An 11,597-nucleotide genomic window follows, 5' to 3' on the forward strand; every position below is an offset into this window, starting at 1 on the left:
TAAATTTGTAATGAAAATCTTGTTGAACAACGATATAATAATTGCTTGCATCAAGATTTGATTTTGTTTAGTTTCTTTACCAGTTTTATACACGTATGGTGAATTACTTTTGCACAATTGCATTTGTATATTGACCACATGACCATATAGCACTTCGCTTCCAAATATTTACGAAAACAAAATACACAGTAAAATGACAAATGCTAGCAATGTAACGATGTATACATGGTCGATAGCACATTTGTGTTTGTGACTGTTACTGATTTGGTATATTGTTGCATTTCTGTTATGGTATACTCTCTTTTTAAGCTTTGAGAAAAACCTAGAGTAGTTAGATGTCTAAGTCATTTGATGCTCTGTGATATTGTCATGTTGTTGTTTTTCGGTGGGTAAAATTGTACTTATAGCCGCTTTTATCTTGCTATAACACGTTGATTGTAGTTAGAAAATTGTACTAGGTCACTTTTGCAGAAAGAGACAAGATGCATGGAATACGCAAATCATAGTTAATCATGCAATAAACGCATCTCAGCTGAACTGTTTAAACAGTCGTTATTGGTGCAAAGTAATAAAACAATATAATTGCATGCATTTCATTAATTAAACACTGTCTATGTTTATGCAATATCCACGGTATTATTGTTCAACAATATTCGAAAGTACCAAACACATGCATTACAAATCATATATGTGATGTTTGAGTAATAATTGAAACCATGGCTAAAACATTAGTTATTTAATCCGGTTTCTTGCACTGTTCTATATAATACAGCATTGTTTCGGAGTTGTAAATCTTCGTACGTTTCATTAGAAACGTTAGAAGACATTCATCCTGCAGCTACGTTTTAGACATGTTTCTTGCAAACTTGCAGTTATAACCGCAAAGCCAAGATAAAAACCAAATTATTGACGACTTTTCTTGGAGCCATTGGGAAGCTAAAGCCACATGTAGCACACACATGTAGTCTTTTCTGGGTGCAATTTTCAGATGTTAGCAACCACCATTAACTAACACGAGTAATCATAAAACAGGGTATGTAATCTGGGTCTGTTTTGTTTGCAAACGCCTTTAAAGTTCGAAATACGCATGTTGTGCAACATGTCTTATTTTTAGGAAACGGCTGTTGAGAGACCTTTGTGAAATTAGTAGGTTCTCAGTTATTGCCAAACACCAGTTTATTGTATCTACCCAATTTTGACTAACGTTGAAAACGCAATGTTTGTTATATGATGCTTAAGTTTGACAATGGAATGGAAGGCTGAAATTGAATCGTGCGCATATTGCAAGATGTTCGGTGGAAAATGTATTTGTTCTGATATTCGTTTCGGGTATAATGCTTCATTGGAATGCGATGAAAAGGCATTGATTCTGCACTAATAATGTTATAATGTATGTAATGTTTTGATTGTGTAGCATTATAATATTCAGTTCCTCTTAAACTATAGTTATTCATACAATACAATAATTCTTGGAATATGCCGAAAAAAGTTGATATAATGTACAAGGTTTAGAAGCACATTTCGTTCTCCACTTGTACAAATCCGTATATTTTACAGGAAGTTGACATTAACAGACTCAATATTTCACTTTAGCCATTTATTGGAAATATCCCGGACCTGCTGACATATATTTCAAATAGACCGGAACTGTTTTCGAACTCATACGAGATTGCATTATGTTTGATTATGATAAAGTAAGAATTGACTTCTAGAGTTTTCACGAGGTTTATTAACTATTGCCATATAAGAAAAACTGCCCAATCGCCAGAGCGCTTGCCATGTTTATAAGTGGAACGACGTTTGAACTCAGCCGAGACATCATTGAAACACACGTTCTGAGAAATTTAAATATTTATTGGTCAATAATTGTACTTCTTCTTGTTAACAAGCTTTGTTTTTCTTTCTCTTTTACCGATAGTGTAAATAATGATGACGACGCGCGACCCACAACAAAAGACGGAAAAAGGCGATCAGATCATTCGCACGTTGTAAAATTAGTTAACAAGAAAGGTAATACATCTAAAATATTTGCCTTTTATACCTTATGTACAAGTATTAGCTTGGTATAGTTTATAGTGTGTTTTGTAGAGCACTCTAGGCGTCTAAGAAATCCGACATCAGAAAGAAAATCCCAATATTTTCTTCACCCTTGTGGTTTTGAGTCCAAAGTACAATGGAATAGCAATTCAAACTGTAATTCATAAGTCTCTTATATAGACATATAGTTCTTGGCTTGATATTTTGTGTTTCAATCCGTCGTACATGTTCACATTCCTGCCACAGTGCAAACAAACAACTATTATCATATTGTGTTAATACTATTATCGTACGTCTGGCAAAATTTATAAAGGAAATTATATATTTGAGCGGGATAGAAATGATGCTCAAGACACCCTGATTGCTACCATGAATTTGCTATTAAAACAAAAGTTAAATTTAAGTACAGGAAAATATGTTCGCAATTTAATTTCATCGACGAATGAAAAAGCCGAATTCACATTTAATTTGTATTGGTAACAGGGGAATGTTTCTTTCAAGTGCATTTCTTTCTTTTATCAACTGTTGCATTAGTCATATTTGCAAGTTTTTTAACAGGAAGAAATTTGTATTTGTCAGATGTATATGTAGATAATTGTAAGCACGTGACATGTTAACTTATTATATTAGTGCTCGCATGAACGGCGTAATGCTGAAGCCGTTGAAATAAATTAGTTTTTTTTCCAACATATTTTATTACAAGACTGGTTAAAAATACATATGGAAATACATATTAACACAGCTCAAGTCATACTTTAACTATAACGTTCTATATTTATATAGTATAGACATTGACATACAAAGAAATTAGCATAGTCAAGTGTGGACCAAATCCTACCTTTACCATACAAGAAAGAAGGACATACACATAATACACAGAATTTAAATATACGGCGTAATGCCTTAATACATTTTTTTATTGAAATATTTTATAAAACATTTTCTATCATCTGCATATTATACTCTTAAGGGTGACTCTCTTATTTCGGAGGAGAATAAACATCAATGTTCAATCAATGACTTATTTTTTTTTTATGTCCATATGTATTGCAAAATTGTTTCTGCCCTTGCTATTTCATGCCCTTCTGGTCATTGTGGCACGTCAATAAAAAAAAGTCAAACGCATCCGCAACTGCACAATATAGAATGTTTCACCATATATATTGACCGTGATAACCTTTAATCGAGCTCTATTACACCGATAGTCAACATACCTAATAGGCCCACACTAGCAACAACAAATAAAGGTCAAACACAAATATCCATGCTAGTCTTTGAACACCGAGTCCACGGATCGTTACCGCACACTTTACACACACAAACACGCACACACACACACAGACACACACGCAAGCGCGCACACACGCATACGCATACTCGGAGAACTCAAATATGCATCGAAAACGTGTATTTCATAATTCATACCAACATCCCAAATCCATGGTCTCTCTATACACTACACCCAAACATTGATAAATAGAAACCCCACAACCATAAACAACTCAACACTGAACTTCGGGCCTTCTTATACATACCGTCAATACATCAATAAACAAATATCTCGTATCTCGAGACAAACATATATCTCATAATCACATCATTATCCCACAACTGACCACCAGGGTCTTGTTTTACATCTCAACCATACATCGATACACACATATCTCATAGCTCGAGGCATAGTTTATTCTTGCAAGTTTACACATTGGAGCTATGTCAAGCCCAACACATTGTTATACCAAAGCCCCAACATTGGTCCATCAAAGCTCCATACATTGGTCAACCAACACCCTACACATTGGTAAAACAAAGACTCCCACATTGTTCCACCAAAGCATCAAACATATGTCCATCGAAACCCTACACATTGTTCAACATAAGCCCCCAACATTTGTCAACCGAAGCCCCACACGATCGTCTACCAAAGACTCACAGATTGGTCCACTAAAACCCTACAAATTTGTCTACCAAAACCCAAAATATTGGTCAACCAAAGCACCAAACATTGGTCCACCAAAGCTCCACACATTGGTCCATCAAAGCTCCACACGTTGGTTCACCAAAGCTCCACACGTAAGGTCCACCAAAGCGCCTCACATTACAAAAGCCTCACACATTTGCCCACAATTCCTCTACACATAGGTCCACCAAAGTTCCACACCTTGGTTCACTACTGCTCCACATGTTTGTCCTTCAAAGCCCCACACATTGGTCCAACAAAGTTCCACGCATTGGCCTCCTACAGCTGCACATGTTTGTCCTTCAAAGCCTCACCGATTGGTCCAAAAAGGCCCCATACATTGGTCCACTACAGTTTCACATATCTGTCCATCAAAGCTCCACACATTTGTAAACCAAAGCCCCACACATTTGTAATCCAAAGCCCCACACATTTGTCCATAAAAAACCTACATTGGTGCACTAAATCCGTACATATGGGTCCATCTAAGCAACACACACTAGTACAAAAAAGCTCCACACATTGATCCATCAAAGCCTTACACATTGATTCACCAAAGCCCTACATATTGAACCACCAATGCTACTCACATTGGTCAAACACAGCTCCACAAATTGGTCCACAAAAACTCCACACATTTGTCCACCGAGGAGCAAATGACAAAAAATTCACCAAAGTGCCTCACATTGGTTTACAAAAGCCCCTTTTACTGTCCCACCAAAACTCAACAAATAGCCCTAAAGATTCAATCCATACATTGGTCAACCACAGCTCCACATATTGGATCCACAAAAGCTCCACACATTTGTCGACCCAACTCACACTTATTGATCCATCAAAACCCAACACATTGTTCAGCCAAAGCCCATGGGTCCGTCCTAGCATCACACATTGGTCAATCACTGCTTCACAAAATGATCCACGAAAACCCCAAATATTGATCCTCCAAAGCCCTGCACATTGATCCAACAAAGCTCCACACATTGATCCTTCAAAGCCCTACACGTTGGTCCACCAAAGCCCTACACATTGTTTAACCAACACCCCACCCATTGGTAAACCAAAGCTCCACACATTCGTCAACCAATGATTCACACGTTGGTCCACCAAAACCTTACACATTGGTCCATCAATTACCAGCCCGTTTTTTCAACAAAAGCCCATATAATCGGTCCTCAAATACCCCACACTAAGGGGCACCAAAACCCTGTTTATTGGTCTAGCAAAGCCCCACACATTGGTCAAGCAAAACCCTGCAATTTGGTCAACCAATGACTCACACGTTGGTAAATCAAATCCCCTCATATTGGTCCACCAAAGCCTCACACATTTATACACTAGCCCCTCATAATGGACCACCAAGGCCTCGCTAAAAGGTCCACCAAAGCCTCGCATATTGGTCCAATTCAGCAACACACATTGGTCCACTAAAGCCCCTGATATTGGTCTACCAAAGCCTCACACATTCGTTTTGTTTAGCCCCTCATAGTGGTCAACCAAAGTCTCACACATTGGTCCACCAAAGCACGACACAATGGCCTACTAAATGCTCACACATTGGTCCACCAAAGACCCACACATTAATCCACCAAACACTTACACATTGGTCCACCAACAAAGCTCTACACATTGGTCCACCAAAGACTCACACATTGGTCCACCAAAGACTCACACATTGGTCCACCAAAGCTTCACTCATTTATCCACCAAACACTTACACATTGGCCCACCAACAAAGTTCCACACATTGGTCCACCAAAGACTCACACATTAGTCCACCAAAGACTCACACATTGGTCCACCAAAGCTCCACTCATTGATCCACCAAACACTTACACATTGGTCCACCAACAAAGCTCCACATATTGGTCCACCAAAGACTCACACATTGGTCCACAAAAGACGCACACCTTGGTCCACCAAAGCTCCACTTATTGGTCCACCAAAGCTCCACACATTGGTCCGTCAAAACCCCAAAAATTGAGACAAAGGCTTAACGCTTACTTCGCATCTACATATTAATACCACCACCCATTAATCTATAGTAATAATATGATAAGCGCATTTCATACACAGTCTGAGAAACTCTTGTATAACAAACGCACATTGCAGTCTGTGAAATAATGTAAAGAAAAACAAAACAAACACTTAAGTGTATCGAAAGAATTTATTGCAATAATGCTAGTCTACTTAAAGTGAATTATACTCAAGGTTGTGGAATGCGAAATGTTTAGATTGCATATACTGCTAACCCAAATGTTAGTTATCACGCAACAAACAAATACAGCATAAAGTCGACATTGCAACAGCATAAAACCAACGCGTATCTACATTCATTCATAAAAGGCGGTGATAGTTTTCTCCTGATAAATGCCTTCAATAAATGAAGTCATGTTAAGCAGTTACAATACGTAGACACGCAAAATCAATGTTCCCTCTATGAAAACACATTTCGAAGTATTTAAAGATTAAAATATACAAACCACCACCTATTTTACAAAATTAAAACTCAACCGACAATCGCATTTAAAACCAAAGCGCATGCATCATCATAATCTTAACCACTCAACCAATTTGTTATTCTTCTTCATTTATACAGTTATAAATCTTTGTTTGTCTAGTCCCTTAAACCATCTGAACTCGTAAACACCCATTGCCACAATGATGGTAGTTATCCATGACAAAATCATGCACGAGATTAACATTCCTTCAATGAAAACTATGACTCCGAATGCCAATCCCAACACAACTCTCCACCGAAGTGTTACTGTAAAACGAACGATCTCAGATATCTATAAAGCTTCACCGTCATGCATATTTATTTAATAAATAAAAGTACTCATTTTATAACGCTGCTATATAGGGATGCCGCTTATAACTGTCTGTAAATTGTCTTCCAACAGTCTCACATTGCTATGACGAAAGATTACCTGTGCGGGGTGAAAACAACGAAAAGACTGTTTTTAATAGCCAGCCAAACTCAAACATGCCACCGTTTTGACTTTATTATCAAAAAATGGCAAATTACTTACTTTGTGTAAATGTATTTTTTTTTTATTTTGCAAACCAACAAGCGCCAATGTCTATCAAAAGTCTTTATTATGATGTCGTTCCGAAAAAGTTAATCATGATATGATTTGTCTGATATTTGTGCACATGTTGGTGCTATTGATCTGTAAGCCGAAAGCGTAGGAAGGCGTATAATAATATATGTGACATTCAATTTCATTGCTGGTTCAATAGCATGATTAGATTTTGGTACCAGCGCTTGCCCGTCATTGCTTCCTTTTTAAATACTTCTTCCTTTTTTAGATACAATTGCAATTAAAACATGTTAACAAAGCAGCTCATATTTGTCGTTCTATAGTATTTTATTTTTGTAAACTGGTGTGCTATAATATTCTCACATAAGTGTAATTAAGTATTCATTGCAAATGTATATATATGTTGCAAATTGGCTAACCATTTGAAGCAAGTTCTAATTTGTGCTTGAATCAATGTAAACTCTCAGAAAACAGTAGCATCTTCAAAAAAGTTCAAATAGCTTCTACACCCAATGATAATCCTTAGACTGGCAGTAGAAGAAGAATGATTCTCTCGACAACGTTAGTTATTCTACAAGCCTACCGCGTCTGTCTGTGGAACTCAGATCCTCATAATTGGCATTCACTCTTGCAGATTTTTAAAAATCACTGCGACCCACAGTTAAATCCTTTATTAGATAATGTAGAACTGACCTCTAACAGTTGGAATATGTATCATAAAATTCATTTCGTGTAAATGTAAATGGAATGTCATACAAACATTTCAAAAAAGAGAATCGCAACGAAAAGTGTTTGTTTTGTTGTATTTTGTTGTAATGTCGTGTTTGTTCTTTTTTTTGGAATGGGGTGATAACTGATGTTCTTTGTGTTTAATGTTTGAATACTTATATTAATGTTTTTGGTCGCCATGTTTGCAATAAATAAATTCGATTGTCACCCAAACGTCCAATAATCACCATGGGAATTGCTGTGTTATCAATTCAATCTATGAATTATATTTAACGATTCGAAAAATAAAAAAGATTTTCCATTGCATTCATAGATACTAAACATCAATTAGAAATAGTGACATCTACGCGTTTCAAAAAGCAGGTCTATATGTACAAAATCTCCAAACATAGCATATACATACAAACAAATATTTTTCAATATTGTATTCTTGCAGATATTAAGAGTTGGAAAAATCAGGCAATGTATTTGTATATTGTTAGCTACGTCCATTCTCAAATATTTCCCATCCATCCACAACCCGTTTGGATGAGGATTCATTTTAGCGTACTTTGTTTAACTTGACCGAACATTACGAATGCGTAAGTATCCCGTATTTTACTACAGAAGCCTCCCATTCAGTCAAGGGGCATAATAATATCCGAAATGTTTATTTCACATTTCGTAGTTATTGCCCCACAACAACTGTAAAATTATTTATCAATAAAGGTGAATTGGTAAACTATCCCAATATGGTATTACACTATATTTAGCGTCACACAGCTAACAGTAAAATAAATACATGTATTCATGATTTCATATTTAATTTTTATTGAAACCTGTACTCCCCATAACTATAGTTATTATTTAAAGTATTTTAAAGACACGTAAGAAATACTGACCGGTAAACAAAAAAAGAGATAGGGGAAGAAAAAAAGAAGTTACCGTTATATATTAACACAACATGATAAGGAGTTGTAGAGGAAAAATATATATGTAACACATTGTCAATGAAATTTGATGCATGATATTTTCACAGCACAAATACAAAAAGCCATCTAATTTAGGTAATCAAATAATGTTTATGAGCACTAATGATTGTTCAAGAATTTAGTTATAGAAAGTAGGATATATTGTTAAATTTTAAAAAGAGAATATTGATATTTGATACTAGTAATTTTTTGTGAAATAAGATTATTGGTGATGAATTTCGGATCTTTATTGGAGCAAATTATTATGTGTGTATATTTAGCCAAGAGATAGGGAATCACATCACAAATCTCGTCTGCCCTGCATACCAAAGTAGTTTTAACATAACGTAATGGTCTGGACATATATTTGTTTTAACAGAATTTTAACATTACATCCTAATTCAGAAACCTTACATTAAATATAGTTAAATGGATTTTGTTGGCAATATTTTGTGGATAGTTATTGATTTAGGAAATAAAGACCATGTGTTTGTACAATAAGTAAACGAACGTTAAAGACATTAGTTACAAAGAATATCCAACACAATACCCGGTGCGAGAAATCATATATCATTTTGTCTTGTATTGCGTAGTCAATTCGATCAATTAAAAGACTGACGGTTGTTAACCGTAAATATTATATGATAATGTTTCTTTAGTTTTATTATATTTAAGACAGATATAATATCAGACGTTATTACACAGCATGCTGAAGAATACTATCTTGCAGTCGCCAGATATGCATGACAGTACATGTGTGCGCAGAATGATCAGAATGTGTATACTTGCCTTTCTTTTCGAGCAATTATTTCAATGAAACTTCACATATGCAAACATTGACGGCAGATGCTTTTTCGCGTGCAAGTTTTATGAAGTTTTGTTGAGAGATTCTTTTATATGAGTGAGTTTCCGCCCTGTTTTTCACGGGTCAAAATTATGGATGGTTATAAGCCAATATCAAATTATATATTTCCAAAATTTATATCACCAATTTTAACGTAATTTTAACGCAATTTTCTCGTACCAAACAAACAGCTTCTCTCTACGAAGACGAGCGAGATCATGCAATATCTCATAAGTCACTTTTAGGGCTGACATGCACAGATTGTTTAGATTTATTATAACGTATCTATGTGTAATTGACATATACTCATTGGTTAATATTGCAAATAATTCAGAAACTTGGTAATCAATTTCTAACGCTTCCGTCATCTTGACTTTAATCCGTAAGAATCAAAACAAAAATGCTCAAATATGTTCACAAATGAATGATCAATTATCAACCGTATATTTGTATTTATGATAAATTGCAGAATAATCATGCGAAGACGTGTTTTTAGTAGCCCTAAACTGAAATAATACATAACCTATATTGTCCCCTATCGGTGAAACCGGAGGGGACCAATGGTTTGCGCTCTGTCTGTCAGTAAGTCTGTCAGTCAGTCAGTCTGTCAGTCAGTCAGTCTGTCAGTCACACTTTTCTGGATCCTGCGATAACTTCTTCAAAAGTTTTTCATATTTTTCATGAAACTTGAAACATGGATAGATGGCAATATGGAGATTATGCACGTCATTTCATTTTGTTTCTACATCAAGAATTCTGGTTGAAATGGCAACAAATATAAAAAAAATCTGACAATGCTGGATTTTCACCGGTAGGGGACCATATTGCTTGGTTTAATATATTCTGATAATTAACAGTTCCGGGACATTTTTGCAACATTTCAATAACTCAAGTTATTCCTCAAAATGTCGTGAAATTATATAAAGGAGATTGAGTTTTGGTCGCGGAGACAGTCGATCTATATTGTGAGCTGACCTCAGTGGGGCTGTTTGAATATTTATTTTATTTTTTTTTTATTTTACGAACAAGTATTTTAAAACAAATATATTATTACGTTACATTCGGCATGAAATGGTTGTGTCCCCCATGGCAAGATAGAGCGAAATGACACCTCCTCTTCGACGTGACAATATAATATAAGTGGTATATAGCAATTTATACAAAAGACATATACAAATATATTGTTATATCGAATTTAAACGGATCTAATCATCCAATGTATATTTCCGTGTTTTGCTGTGCCCTACTTAATTCCTCTTTAACGTAGTTTGGCAATTTGATGCTGTGCTGTGATGTGTTCTGGTCTTCTTTTCTCTTCTCAAATCTGCTGGGTTTCCAATACAGTGTGTAGGATTCTCTTCGCACACCATCGAATAATATATAAATATTAAATGATTAGTATTTACTTCTGCATACCGTTTCATAGGTAGAATTAAATATTTAGGCCACAGCAAATGAATATGACCGAAATACAATTAAATATAACTAATGTTTTAATTGCGCCCGCTGGTCCGTTATTCAGATTGCGTTTGCATCAAATAGCACTTCATTATTTTAGAAAGCCTGTATTTATTGGCCATAAATGTCAATACGTTTTCGTTGAACGGTAAATGATACAAAATGACAGAATCAAGCTGATTGGTCGTGTGTTAAACGAAACTGTCATTGTTCATCTATTTTATCAGAGCAGACTGATACAATTATATCTGCAGTTTTATTTCTCCCAGCGGTCACTGCTTCTTACTAAAGATATCACCCGCATGTTTTCATGTACGAGATCAGGAAATTTGATTGTTGATATGGAGTTAAAAAAGCATGAAGCTCTAGAGTGTTTAAGTAATACTATAACTTAACCTTAAAAAAACGATACAAATGATAGGCTAAATTTGTTCACGATTAACTTTCACTTAAATCTTACGTAATATCATAACTGGTTTTAAAAAAACTCTGCCTTTTGTAAAAATCCATGAGTGACAGTAGAACCTAAACATGAGCGCAAACAATTGGTTGTTTTCAATTGTAATAAACAAAAT

The sequence above is a fragment of the Dreissena polymorpha genome, chromosome 15 (assembly GCF_020536995.1).
Source record: "Dreissena polymorpha isolate Duluth1 chromosome 15, UMN_Dpol_1.0, whole genome shotgun sequence".
NCBI classification, from domain to species: Eukaryota; Metazoa; Mollusca; class Bivalvia; order Myida; family Dreissenidae; genus Dreissena; species Dreissena polymorpha.